Source organism: Trachymyrmex septentrionalis, unplaced genomic scaffold (genome assembly GCF_001594115.1).
Source record: "Trachymyrmex septentrionalis isolate Tsep2-gDNA-1 unplaced genomic scaffold, Tsep1.0 scaffold235, whole genome shotgun sequence".
Classification (NCBI taxonomy): domain Eukaryota; kingdom Metazoa; phylum Arthropoda; class Insecta; order Hymenoptera; family Formicidae; genus Trachymyrmex; species Trachymyrmex septentrionalis.
The window spans coordinates 118,990-133,852 of NW_017305392.1; the positions used below are offsets into that span (position 1 = coordinate 118,990).

The 14,863-nt window shown below is 30.0% G+C and overlaps 1 protein-coding gene across 1 annotated transcript in view; it reads left to right on the forward strand.

Moving 5' to 3' along the window:
• LOC108748585 (beta-1-syntrophin) overlaps nt 1-14,863 on the forward strand; it is a 283,761-nt gene that overhangs the window by 61,715 nt on the left and 207,183 nt on the right. The gene's annotated exons all lie outside the window — the stretch shown is intronic.

Below are 14,863 nucleotides of genomic sequence, written 5' to 3' on the forward strand. Positions count from 1 at the left end.
TGGGAAATATATATATTTATACATATTTTGATATAAGCGTTATTTTATACGTTAACGAATTAATAATTAATAATCTTGCGTATACGTATTTCTCTCACGTCAAACAATAAAATAATTTGCTTTCTTTCTCACTCTCTCTCTCTCTCTCTCTCTCTCTCTCTCTCTCTCTCTCTCTCTCGCTACATTATCAACAAATAATATTTTTACATATATCCAGCTACACGCTACCTTTCATTTTTTTCTCATTTGCCTCAGTCAGTTTGTACTTATGTTTGTGAGATTGGACAATTCTTGTTGAATCAATCTTTTATTTGAATTTGTCCCGATATTCACCCTTGATGTTGTCTATATATGCTCTAAGCTTATTTCCGATAGAAGATGGTTTTACTTCGTTTCTCTAGGGACCTACGCTCCATTACTCTCGGTATTCGCGGTGGGATAAATATTATGAAGACAAAAGATTCCGGCTTCTCGGTAAAATATGGCGGCGACCTCAGCCCGCGCGGAAGCTTACAAGAAGAGCCGCATGATAAATCCGCACCCCTGTCCGACACTCTCCTTTTGCGCTGTCCTGCGCGATAATGTCCTTTTCCAATTATTTATGACGTGACATAGGCTTGCCATCCAACAAAATGGCCATATGCTAGAGTATTTCTAACTATTAGAAACGCTACTTTTAAAAGAATTTCATAGTAGTTTTGAAATATTACAAGATTTCAAATAATTTTCGGATTAATGTATCCATTGAACGTATATTTTCATATGATAATAAAAATAATTTGAAAATCAGTATGATTTACTTCTTGCATATTGTTCTGCTGGCATATTCTTATAATTTTTAATATTTAAACGAAACAATACAGAAAGAGCGTAGCACAGTATCTCTTTGATTTTTTCCTACTGTTTTCTCTTGGTTGCATTAGTATACTGAGTGCATATTAAAGCTATTGTACACTGATTTTCATTGTGTAGAAGTAAAATTAAAATATTTTGAATTATAAAATATAGGTTTTACTTAAGGGGATCCTAAAGCCTCGTGTCTTACCGATTAAATCATGTAATTTATGTATAACAAATACTTTTTTCCTCTTTCACCGATTCGAAAATTCTTTTTTAGGATTAAAGTATACGCATTAATACATGTCTGGGAAGTGGAGTTTATGCCGAGAGAACGATCAAAAATTTCAAAATTGATATATTTTTTACTGTTTCTTAGTATAACATGGCGTCTAAACTGTCAAGTCGTAACAATATTTGCTTGATATGAAAGCTTTGCAACCTGTACATACGAAATAGTGGTTCTCAGATACATAGTTTACACGAACAAACAACGTCGAGTTCTTAGAATTAGGCTTAGATGCTTCATCGCGACGAATTTGTTATACAAAAATTGACACGAATGTGCGACTACGTGTATCATAGGTTGCGTGAGATATTGATGTGATAGTATATAAAGACATGTCGATGCGCAGCGCGAGGCGCGACCTCTGATGACTTCGTCGGAGTTCGAGCTTCGCTTTAGAATCCCCTTAACAGCATCATAAAATGTATTAGAAAGAATTTCGTGGTTTAATCCGTTTTATCCTTATATATTAAACATACACCTTTATGTCAATTTGTGTACGACGGTTTTAACATGCACTCAGTGTGCATTAGTGCAGCCAAAAAAAAAACGCTATCCGTAAGAACCGGAAGAAATAAATTTTCAAACTGGAACTACACGTACTGTACATACACTACATTAAACTTTTGCGTTCTTTTTCGTTCTAGTAATATTTCTCTTCCTTTAAGATATGTACTAAATACTCTGTACTAAATACGCGTCCGACAGCATTCGGGAAAATTTTCGTTATTCCTTCGAGTGGAAGAACGATCGTCGCTGAACGAAGGTACTTGACAGGGCCCCGGGCGGCCATGCACGGTTAATTGGGACCCTCGCGAACTTTGCACTAAGTCGAGTCACGAATTACTATCGGCGAAGTTTCGTTTCTCTGTCCTTATTTCGCTAGAGTCTCTTCTCTTCTCTTGTACGGCTGATTGCCCTCGCAGGAAGTCGACGAGAAAGTCGAGGCAAGGAGAGCTTTCGTTCACGCGACAGTAATTTCGAGTTGGATTCAAGGTTGCGTAATGATAAACAACTCTTATAAAGGTAGAGTTTAGATTAGAAAGAAAATTCTGGATTATATATAAAACAATTGGTACGAGTATATACCTACCTTTGACTTTTTTATATTAAATTTGTGTGTTTCATTTTTAAAATAAATTAAAAGAATAAAATTAAATAATATTATTTGATGCAAAATAACATTAGTGAACTGTGGATTATTTTTAATTATAGAAGATAATGAAAATATAAAAAAGATATTGAAGACATTACATATTTTTTGTAGAAATAATTGCAACATGAGGTAAAACGTAAATAAACAGACATCAAAATACAATAAAATTAGATTGCTCTTTATTATTACATCAATACTGTTTTGTGCCAATTGATAATATAATTGATATTATTGATATCAAATTTGTAATAATTTTAATAGTTTAGTATTGGTGAGAAATATTGACAAATTATTTTATTTTAAGATACTATTTCTAACTATTTTCCTATAGATATTGTAGAAAATTATTTAATATTGTTTTTTTTGCATATTTAGAAAAATATTTAAGATTTTATTTATTTTTTGACTTTTTGAGCATTGACAAATTACGCTAATATCACAAAGCAAATCTAACTGTCATTACAGAATCTTCTCAATAGTTTCAGGTAAAGTCTATAGAATTTCGTACTTTCAGCTATTAGTAAAGTTTGTAAAGATACGGGCGATTAAACAATTATTATTCGATTCTCCGAGCACATTACGCTTGATCAAGCCACGCCTCGTGCTGTCGATTTTCATTTCCGCCATTGTGAAAACTCCGACACTTGTCAGATTTTCATTGGAAAAAGTATGTGAGAAATTATTCAGTCAATTTTAACCAAAAAAAATAGTTTCAAGATTCGATGGATTATTATATGTATACGTATAATTATTAGATGAATATGTTGGTTATAAAAATTTGCATGTAATAAATATTATGTAAAGAAAATTTAAGGATTTTCTATTAATATCTGCATTATTTAGAAATTATAGATTCTTTAAAGAATTTAAATGTTCTAAAATGTTGGTATTTCAACAATGTTATCAAGGATTTCAAGCTTTTAGCAAAAATTTAGATAATAAAAATTTTAATATTTATTCAGCATGAGTTACTGCTTAAAAAAGAGAGAGAAAATTTTGTTTTCGTGAAGTAACATTTCCGAAAATCGATGAGAACAAAAGAGAGCATCCTTCCGTATCCTCTCTTTCGTTCGTAATTTTCATCTTTCATACATCAGCTGTCATCCGTCATTTCTTGAGACTGGCATTAGAAAAGTAGAAGAGGAAAAGAGACGATTTCTTCACGTGCAAATAGTTGGAAGATGAAAGAAATTTGACAAAAAATTCTAATTCTAGAAAAAACGTCTATAGAAAATTTCTTCTGTCTTTTTTTATTTTATTTTCTCATCTTTATTATCAAACTAATTATAATTTACTAATGAAATGCTTGCTTTTATTGCATATGCATAAAAATTAAACATTAAATTGATCCAGATTGGAGCGACATAAATCTTGGGTGACGTTGTAATTACTTAATTGAAAATTGTAGTTGAGAATTCCAATTCAGTAAAATAAGGTAAAAGTTTATTCTCAAATTTTTAAAATATTGAATCTAGTATATACAGTTTAACACTTTTTCTAAAATTTAAAATTATTTCAAAAATCGAAAATTATACAATACATTAGGCAGATGAATATATTGCTAATATATTATCTAGCCACACATTATATTTTAATATTGTATTTTATATAATGTTATTGCAGTTAATGCAATTTGAAACACGTGTAATTCCCAGACGGTGCAAGTGTAACGGTACAATTTAATATTCTTTTGTTTTATTTATAGGATATTTTTTAATATATTTAAAATGTATATTTTAATATATCTTAGTTAAGAAAGCGAATTTTATTAAAAAATTACTACTCGAAATACATTTTTAATTAAATGCTTGAATATTCACGTATCAACATTATGTTAACTATTATAATAAAAAGTTTTGAAAGGTTTAGTATCCCTGTCTAAAGTGAGATTACTCATTATAAAAATATTTATTATTATACAATAATAAATAATTTATTATCGTCGTCGTTTTTTCCTAGAAATAGTTGAGGGAGATAAACTGGTTTAGTTAAGTTGTGTTTTAAGTATAGATACAAGTATTTAGAGATTTGAGCGACAAACTTTTAAATAGAAGCCACTTGATGGATTCTTCCGATTTCTTTTCGCGACATTTCTTAGTATCTAGGTTATCGAGAAGCAAGGCTATCGAGAAGCATGCTGAAAAACAAGAAACAATAACTTTTAACTTCGACTAAATACCTAAGACTAAAATAAAAGTTTGGCAACATAAAAGATCCATGCAAAAAGAGATTGTTTAGCTTTCTCAAAAATATTTGTGGTTTTAGAAAATTAGCAGGACATGTGCACCACACTTCGATTTTGTACACACAGAACATATTTTAACTTACTTTTAGTGTAGCAAGAACTGAGATACAAAAAAGACGATGAGGAGAGTAATATGTACTAAAAAGTACAAATTGCTTCACGCGGCTGTACGAGCGCAAAATCCCATAGGACGAAGCATTTACGGAGAAAAGTTAAGGGACAAAAAGTTGGGATAAGAAGGGCAGGGGAGGTCTGAAGGGGTTAATATCACCCAAGAGATATTTTTGAACTATTAATTGTCTTCCTGGGGAGAAACTGGAAAGTTTTGGAGCTCTTGTTGTTTGTTTTGTGCAAAGCAACTAAAGAAAGCGAGGGGCTAACTTTTCGCAATGAGTATACCGAAAACTTGTAATATTTTGAGCGGAGAGTATAAAAAAATATCTTTTTTTTCCGATAAACTGTTTTATTAAGGTCTAATACAATGAAAGGAATTCTTATTTTGAACGATAAATTTTATTCCTGTATATGTATATTCGGACTTTTGCTATCATTTATAACGAAATTTATTCATTCATATTTTGTTCATAGTTCTGTATGTGTAGATAGATACTACCAATATTTCGAATTGAAATGTTCGAGTTAATAGTGCGTGAAAGCGTTTATGTGAGTACATATGAGAAAAGGAATTGGTGGATGGAAGGCTTTTTCGCAGACGTTATATTCGGATGACAAATCCTTTTTAAAATCTACAGGCAATCTTTTGTGCAAAGCTGATTCTTTCGCCAGTTTGGTCTCCCTCTTTTTCCATTTTTTTTTTAAATGCTTGTTTTTTTATCTTAGAGCAATACTAATTTTATCTTATATATAAGTTCCGTCGGCATTTTCTAGCGAAAGTAACGACAGTTGTCTAGTTGAATTGGAACGCAGTTATAATAAAAGAAAAAAAGCAAAGGATGATTTTTCTGAAGTAGCTATCTAAAAATTTAGCTAAATACAGATTCGAAAATAATTTTCAATATAACATCTTATAGGACCGTATACATGAGAACACAAACTATAGAAATCAATGCCTTAACGGACGTCTGTGAGTTGACACTCCCACCATCAAAATATTCGTCCGCATGCCCATAATTAAGTGCTAATTCATTGCTCTAGCCCCGATTTTGTGCTTTTTTCCATTCGCAAAATTAATTCGGAAATTAATTTCAAAAATGCTGATTTCATGTTACGCTAGCACCCCCATTTCCGTAAAATAGATACAGAGTACTGTAAACAAAAAAATATATACAAAATTTTTTTGCTATCTTTTTATTCTAAGATATTGCAAAGAAACTTCGAGGATTTTGAATAATATACTTTGAATTATACTTACACCAATATCGGTCATTATACGTGCGCTAGCATCGCGACACTTCTGGTGAGATTTTTTAACTTAAACAATGAGCAATACATTCAGAATCGGAATATTCTTGGAGTAAATAATTCTAGAAACATTTTAAGATCAAAATTGACCCAGCAATTAATTGCTTTCATGTATTTTACTCTTGTACGCGAGCTAGCACACCCCCACACTGTAAATTGACTTGTATTTTTTTACCTTAAATGAGCAATAAATTCAGAATCGGGATATTCTTAGAGCAAATAATTCTAGAAACATTTTAAGACCAAAATTGGCCTAGCAATTAGTTTTTTAAACGATATAGCTGGATCTTAAATGCTTGTATAATTGTGTGTGAATTTATATACTACGTACGTAGTCCTTTGAAATGCGCGCCAAAATGATTTTTTTGATTCTTGAAACGCTAACTCTATTACTGCAATAATATCAGAAGTTAAATTGACTAACAATTTAACAATTTTAATACTTTTTCGTATCTTAGAATAATCTTAACCCTTATCGTGCATTCGTGTCCAAGCGATTTTGTAAATTATGAATGATTTTGGAAAAAAGTAAATACAGAGCGCCGTTCTGCTCCTTGTGGGATGAAGAAAGATACTCTTGAAAGCCCAGTAGTAGACATTATTTTCTCGCTGAACAATAGATATTCAAAATCGAACGCAGACACAAATGACTCCCGTATATACTCAATACATATTTATATAAATAAGAAAATGACTTTTTTTTATGTTTCTTGACTATTTTTAAGTAAAGCACATATATATAACGAAAAAATTTGTATTCGATGTTATCTTAGAATAAAAATGGCGAATCGCTCTGCAGAAGAGATATTACAATTTCTTTGTTCTCTTACAATGCCATCTCATATGTATTTTGTTATTTACAAAAGTGTATGAGATTACAGATTTTAAATAAAAAATGATTTTTTTAAAGTTAAATGTCAATTTTTCGTAGGAATTCTTACTTTTATAAGTTCCGAAATTGTAAGATTGTACATCCCGAATTTAAGTATTTAAATTTAAAAAATTTGTTAGCATATATTTTTTTCTTAAAATATGAACTTTAAACTTTATTTTCCTTTTTCAATTATTGGATTTCATTTGATCAAAAGTTCACAAATTTTTGAACGTACCACTACCATATACTCACATTTGTATTTACACATTTGCAAAAATAAAATATTTAAACAAATAGATTCATTAAATTATGTATAAATTTTTCATTTAGAATAGTTAAGGAAACTACATAAATTTTTTAAGATTTTTTAAACTATTTAATTCATTAAAAAAAGTTCGCCGGACATAAATAACTCTCATATAACATATACTTAATGGATATACACTAAAAAAACGTATATACGGTGAGGCTTAATAATGCTGAGTGACATATTAAAATCTGTAAATAATAAATTCTTATTGCGAAAAAATATTATTGAAAATAATTTTGTTCGATCATCAAAATAATTACTTAGAAATCTCAAGCATGATTGCAATGCTGTAAAAATTTTGCATTCTAGCAATCAGATTGAGCGTCTTAATTATTTTGGTGTCCAACAAAATAATTTTCAGGTCTAGCAAAATTTTTTGAGACTTCAGCAAAACCATCCTTTGTGTGTGTGTGTGTGTGTGTGTATTTTTCAAATTTTATTTTTGAAGTTAATTGGTAGAAAAAGTTGAATAAACAATAACGGACCACAGAAGAACAAGACATTACATTATTCTTTTTCTGTAAGAGAACTAATATTACGGATGCACGATACTTTCGATTCGTATCGCAGATCAAACTATTGATCCCTTGCAGTATCGATCGGGTTTAAAAGTATCGATACCTCAGTATCGATCTGCCGATACCATAGTATCTGGTACCTGATTGGTCCATTCATCAAAAGTGATCAACGGAGTTTATTCGAGATGCACAACTAATGACCTTCTATCATTAATTTTGCAAACATTTCTTACAATTTTATACAGATGACTAAATAATAAATCATTTTTTACTCATTTATTATAGAGTCATTTATACATTCATACATAAAATAAAATAAATATTATGTTAATTTAATTAATATCACATTTTTCAAATATTGATTTTTATATATTTACGCGTGCATATTATGATCTACATAACATTTTTCTTTGAAATTAGTTTTAAATTGCACTACATATTCCATCAGAGTTTCTAATCGGCGTAATGTATAATTGCTCTGTATACAATTTGAAAAAAATCTATCCTGTATATTGCCCGAATTACTAATTTTAGTAACTAATTAAAGTATAACACATTTTAATGTATGCTTACTAATAAAAACATATATGACTCAAAATTGCTACAGAACTATGAAATTACGTTTTTAGTCAGTTCACTGCCAATCAGTAAAAGGTAACGAGTTTAGGAACAATAATTTTGATAGGCGTTCGGGCTGTGTTCTGTTGCGATTTTGGTTCATGATATTTCCCGCGCACGAAAATATTCTTTCACGTGATACTGAAGTTGCAACAATGCACAAGTATTTAATTGCAATTTCAGCTAATTTTGGGAAACAGTTTTTCTCCCAATATTCAAGTGAATCAGTTTTTATGTCGATCATATTTAGATTTAAATACTGCCTAAATGTTAAATCAACACTCTCTCTCTCTCTTCCAAACGGTTCAATTACCTGATTTGATTTCTATGATTTTTCAACCAGAGTGCGATGGAAACTCCAAATGTCATAACTCTTATTTTTATTAATATCTAATATTTGTAACAAGGTTTTCGATACTGCTTGGATTATGCATCTTAAGTAATTAATTGATTGATTCGTTATATCGCGTAAGAACAAGCCAGTGCTTTGCAAAAATGTAATCTTTTAAATTGCGGATCTAATATTGTAGTGATGGACAAAATTGGATTAGACTTTATGTTATTTTTTATGCTATTCTTTGCCCAGATCTGACTCCGGATTTAACGTGTAATTCATGAAGCAAAGCATTTACCATTAGTATAACTTTTCTGCACGTTACATATTTTTGTCCGCAAATTTCTTTTGATACCAATTTTAAATGGTTTAAGCATCTTCGTAATTTTATTCAACGTGACTACTTTAAATGCTTTCAACATTTTTGGCGATTTTGGAAGCTTTATTAAACAACTTGAAACACTCTCTATCAATATAAGAAATCTTTCAAGCATGTAGAATGTTGAATTCCAACGTGTTGAAACATCTTGTAGTAATTTTAACGGATTAGTAGATTGAGCTTTGCACAATTCATCAGCTGCCACTACGCTTTGCTTGAAATATGTAATAATGTTTTTAACTTTGTTAATAATTTTTAATGTTTGAACTCTTGTCAAGAACATTATTCGGTACAAGATTCAACGTGTGGGCGAAACAACTTAATTGTTTTTCTTTCCCAAATATATCGTACATTGCTTTGCAAATATTGGGAGCATTATTGGTAACCACAGCTGAATATACACCTTACATAATTGTATATCCCATTCATGGCAAGTAGTTCCTCCAAAAAAGTAGCAGTATGGCGTTCGTCTAATTCAATAAGTCCAATTGTTATAGAGCTTATTTTATCGACATTTGAAAAGTGTGCAGTTAAACCCAAATAGCCGATGGTATTCATAGTTTCTGTCCAAACATTAGTGGTTAAAATGATACTCACAATAGCTCTAAGCTTTTCTTTTATCACTCCGGATAAGTGATCATATTTGGCATCGATTAAGGACGTTATTTTATTCTGTTCTGGAACGCTATACAGAGGAACTGCAATTTTCATAAAACATTGCAGTTCTTGCTTATCTGTGCTCTTTAAAGGCATATTGTCCTTGATGATCATGTAAATAAGTGCATTTGTGATTTTTGCATCTTTGAAAGATCTTTCTGTATATAAAAATATACATAGTTATAAATTAATAATATATTAATTTCCAAAAAATAAAATTATGAAAGTTATGCTTTATTTATCTACGTTCAGTTAGAGACTGTTATTAAGGATACTGGATAATGAAAAAATATTAAAAATCGAACAATTTTCGATAACTTTTACATTGTGTACATTAGAATTACAACCATTCACTGAGCGCTCAGTGAACGCTTTTATCTCATTGGCATATTCCGTTAATTCTAAAATATAGACTAATCAAGTGAAAGAACTTACTGAATACTCAGTGAACAATTGTCATTTTAATTGCACCCAATGTTTGTATATAGTGAAGGATTTTAATGTGACATGTTTTCATATATCTACTAAAATATACTGGTAAACAAAAAATAAACCCTTAATATTTATTAGAGGGAGTCCAATTAGATATAAAACGAGAACAAAATTGAGCACAATCTCTCACAACGCCTAGAGTTTTTCCACTGGGATACTTTCAGAAATTATGCTCAAATAACTTTGGTATGTTATACTTTTGCTATAATAAATGTAAACTATAACCGAGACTTATCTGGATATAATTCTTGACCTCCTGCTCTAGCGCTGTGAGTGGCTCATATCGTGACATGTCCGATCGATACCCACCTTATGTAATACCGTCGAAGTTATTGATGTATTTTAATTTTGTATTACTTTTGTATTGATTGTACATTCAGCATAAACTGCTTGAATGATAAAAAAAAATCAAGTTATATTAGAAATATATCTTCAAAATATGATAATAGTCATAGATCGGTATTCATAGTCAGTTCTTATTTCTCAAGATACGAGTACAATATATAATATAATAATAAAAAAGGCTAATAAGAGTAAAACAGCAATAAGAGCAATTCTTCAAAATTAGATTAACGCAAATGCACTAAATATAAACATATATATAAAATAGAAATTACGAAGCTCCAATATAATAAAAATCTTCAACGTTACGGAATGCATTACATTACATGTTTCGGCCTTGTGTTTAGGTCCTCTTTGGATATACAAAATTATAATGCAGTGAATTCATAAAAATTTATAAAAATTTAAGTTTAATTATATATATATATTCACACACACGCACACACACACACACACACACACACACATATGTACATAAATTTAACATTAATAACAATTATTTTGGCATTTATTACAGTAAATAATATCTGTAGTCTTTTACCCTTTTTACTGACATTGAAGAGTTTTTCAGATGTACATACTTATACTCGGTACACTGTCACACTCTGTCTCAGATGAATTCAAAGACTCTTCCTCTGATTCAACGGATTCCTGTTGAGTCTGAGAAGATTTTAAAGAGTTCAAATATTTTAAATAAATATCCGGATGACGTTGCAGATGCTTTTTGAGATTCGTTGTGTTTCCACTTGTTCGGACATTTTTTGAATGTTCCGACAGTTGTGTCTTTTATAAAATATTGCCACAATGGGCTTCTTTTTGCGGACATTTTATGTTAGGAAACACAAATAACAAGTGATGAAACCGAGAGTAGAGAGATTGACAAAACGTATTCCAGATTGTAATAGGTCGCAGACCGCAATATATAGGACGCAAGTCGCAAGACGCGAAAGTTGAAGTTCACCCAACTTTCTGCTACAATCATATCACAATTAAAATATGTTAGGTTAGTTTGTAGTTTTGCAACCTGTGACCCGTGTTTTGCGTCTTTATGTAGGTCGGGCTTAAGCAAATTAGTCGCGACTGTTGATTGACTGTTGATAATTGAGTATTGACAATCTCAAGATGACCGTCGTAATATTGGACCTTCATGTATCGATACAAAATATCGCGCATTGGGCGCAAAAGTATCGATACTGGTAGTATCGATCCAGTATCGTGCGTCCCTACTAACATTATACTTGTAGCACAGTATATACAGTAGCGCAACTCTCTGTCGGTACCTTTGATGTTAATGGTGACGGAAAGGAGTGCGTGAAATAAGTAAGTTATCTAACATTGCCACCTAACTTCTTTCTCTTTTCATCTTTTTTTCAGTCTGTTAAAATTCCTCGCAAAACACTATAGATTTATTCGCATCGCATTCCAATGAATGCGTTGAAATGAGTAAGAGCTATTGTAGGAGCATATTAGAGCATATTAGAGATTGCGACGCAAACAAACCTGCTATTGCAATGAAATAATTTAAACTTTATGAAAATTAATAAAAATAAATTATAAATGTATTGAAAAATAAAGAAAAAATATAGAAAAATTAGGAAAAATATTAAATTAACTTAAAATGTATAATGTATATTTGTATAAAGAAATATTATATAATTATATCTATAAAAATATTATAAGAAAACTAAAAATAAAAGTAATTTATATACATATATGTCCAAAAAATAAGTTTAAAATACAATAAATAAAAAGAAATCTTTCTTTTCTATGTTACACTTTTGTTCATTTTTTGACTTTATCACTTTTTCACAAAAATTAAACCAATCTCTCGAGATTTCTCACACAACATTTCATCAAATGGACAATACGTAATACTTCCCTCTAAATTTTTACTCTGAACCATGTATGCTTGAAAGACAAATGTTTAAGTGGAATATTGAAATTTAGATAGATAGATTGATAGATAGAGATAGAGAGAGAGAGAGAAGGGAGGGAGGAGGGAGAGAGACAGAGAGAGAGGGAGAGGAGAGAGAGGGAGAGAGAGAGAGAGAGCAATAAAAAAGGAGGAAATGAAATGGGACAACTTACTTATTTCACGCATGCGCACTCCATTTTGGCCAACATAAAATCAGGAGAGTTGCGCTACAGTATATACTGTGCTTGTAGTACAAAATAATTAAGTATAAAGTTATTAATTATGTAATCCTATTATTATGTAGAATTATACTATATTAACTCCAATCATAAAATATTGATGTTCATAACAATTTAAAATTCTAAATACTGATGTTTTACATAATAGAAAGCATAATATATTTAATTACACTGAAATAAAATATTTTTCAAAACGTAGATAATGTAACACATTCCATTGTTGAAACACGTTTATATTACTGATCGCTGAAACTCTTTAAAAGTCAAACAAATATGCGTTATGTCTTGAAAAACAAACAAGGACATCAGCTATCTTTTATTTTAATGGTAGAAAACTGCTTATATATTCTTTTCTGTTTTTTTGTAATCTTGTGTCATGTAAATCGTTAGTAAGTATTATATAGGGGCGGAATTGCCAATGAGAACTGTAGCGCTAATAAAAATCATTATTAGCGTGCTTATACCTTTCATACAGGCGCATCAGTGTAGAGCAGCCCTCTGACACTCTCCCATATACCTCATTATATCGTAGCTACTTAATGTGCGCAAACCGCTAGATGGCACTAGGCGACTAAGCATTCCCGATCAACAATTGTCTCTGTGTCACTCGCGAGCCGTTACTCTTTCGGATATAAAAGATTATATAATAATTCTCACCATAATCAAACGTTTTTAACAAAGTTGAAAGAAAAGTTAAATAATATGACTAATGGAGACGAATTACATTCAAATCTATTAGGCTTGTTGGATCATGATCAATTAGAAATTATTTATAACTGTTTTATTTATCATATAACGAGATAACATATTTATTTCAACATATTCTTAAATCCGTAAAATGTGACATATTTAAAAAATCACAAACAATACTGACAATAAATATAGTTTCCAGCTTTTTCCAGCAGCTTTATTGACTAATTTAAAGTTAAAAGAGTCAATAGGAGCCAGTCCGAAAGAACTCATAATACATCCTAATATAAAAATGTATTATTTAATTAGATATTTAGAAAACTTTTATTTCATATTTTCAAAATATTGTTTTTATTCAAACGTATATGAAATGATTATAGAGAATATTTACACTTCTGACTTATCATTTCCATGTAAAAGTTATGGCGATAAAATATTGGCACAAGTAATTGAATTTTGTACTTTTTCACGTATGAGACAATATACTAATAAATTAAATACAGAAAAGAAATATATGAATCAATAAATTAAAAAAAATTCAAAGTTTTACAAAATTTAAGCATGTATTAGAGGAAAGGCTCTTATTAGAAATACTGAGTTTATTTGGGTAAATGCTAGAAGTCTATAAGCAGAATTAAAAAAAATAATAGGTCATTTTGAAGGGAATTTAATAAGCCTTAAGATAACGTTACATAAAATTTAATTCAAATTCCATTTTTTTTTGAAAATTAAAGAAATGTAAAAGTGAGCAAATCGAAAAGTCAAAAAATTGTGCTTCTATTATGAGATGCCCCGAGAAATCGATAATAAAACGCAAAGTATATCAATATTGCAATTAAAAAACTTTATTTAATGTTTCTAAAATAAACATAGTCAGCGTGCGCGAAAAATGCGATAGATTATACCAGAACTCTTTTTCAGGTAGTTGGAATTAAGCATCGCAGAAATAGGCACTCGACGTTCATTCCGATTGTCCTTTTTATTATTACAATAACATTTATACTTTAGCAACTATTTTCATTATAACCTAGGAGCATGGATTGTTTCATATTAGGAATACCCTGGATATCTCATATTACGATTTCCACGCCTTATGATTTTACGATCATCAAGTCTAACTTCTGTAATTAAACAATTCAACATATCCCGTATTTTTATATTAGTACGACCTTACTCTATCATTACATGAAGAATTTATTGTCAAATATTTATTTATTAAATAAACAAGGTTTAAATGCTCATCTCAATGAACCTTGAAGACATCCGAATTCTAAAATCTTGTTTTACAATGACTACAGGAACGGTCTAATAATGAATTTTCCATTAAATAGTTTTCAATCCAAAAGCAATAAATTCATGATGGACCAATAGATAGCGTTTATTAGTTTAGCAACACGCTGTTATCTCATATTAGGCGCTTATCTCATAATAGGGGACTTTCCTCTATTATATAAATAATTATTTCATATTTAATATTATATTGAAATAAAAATAAGTTAAATAATATATCAAATTTATTTTTTCCATATCCTATTTTCCTATACATTAT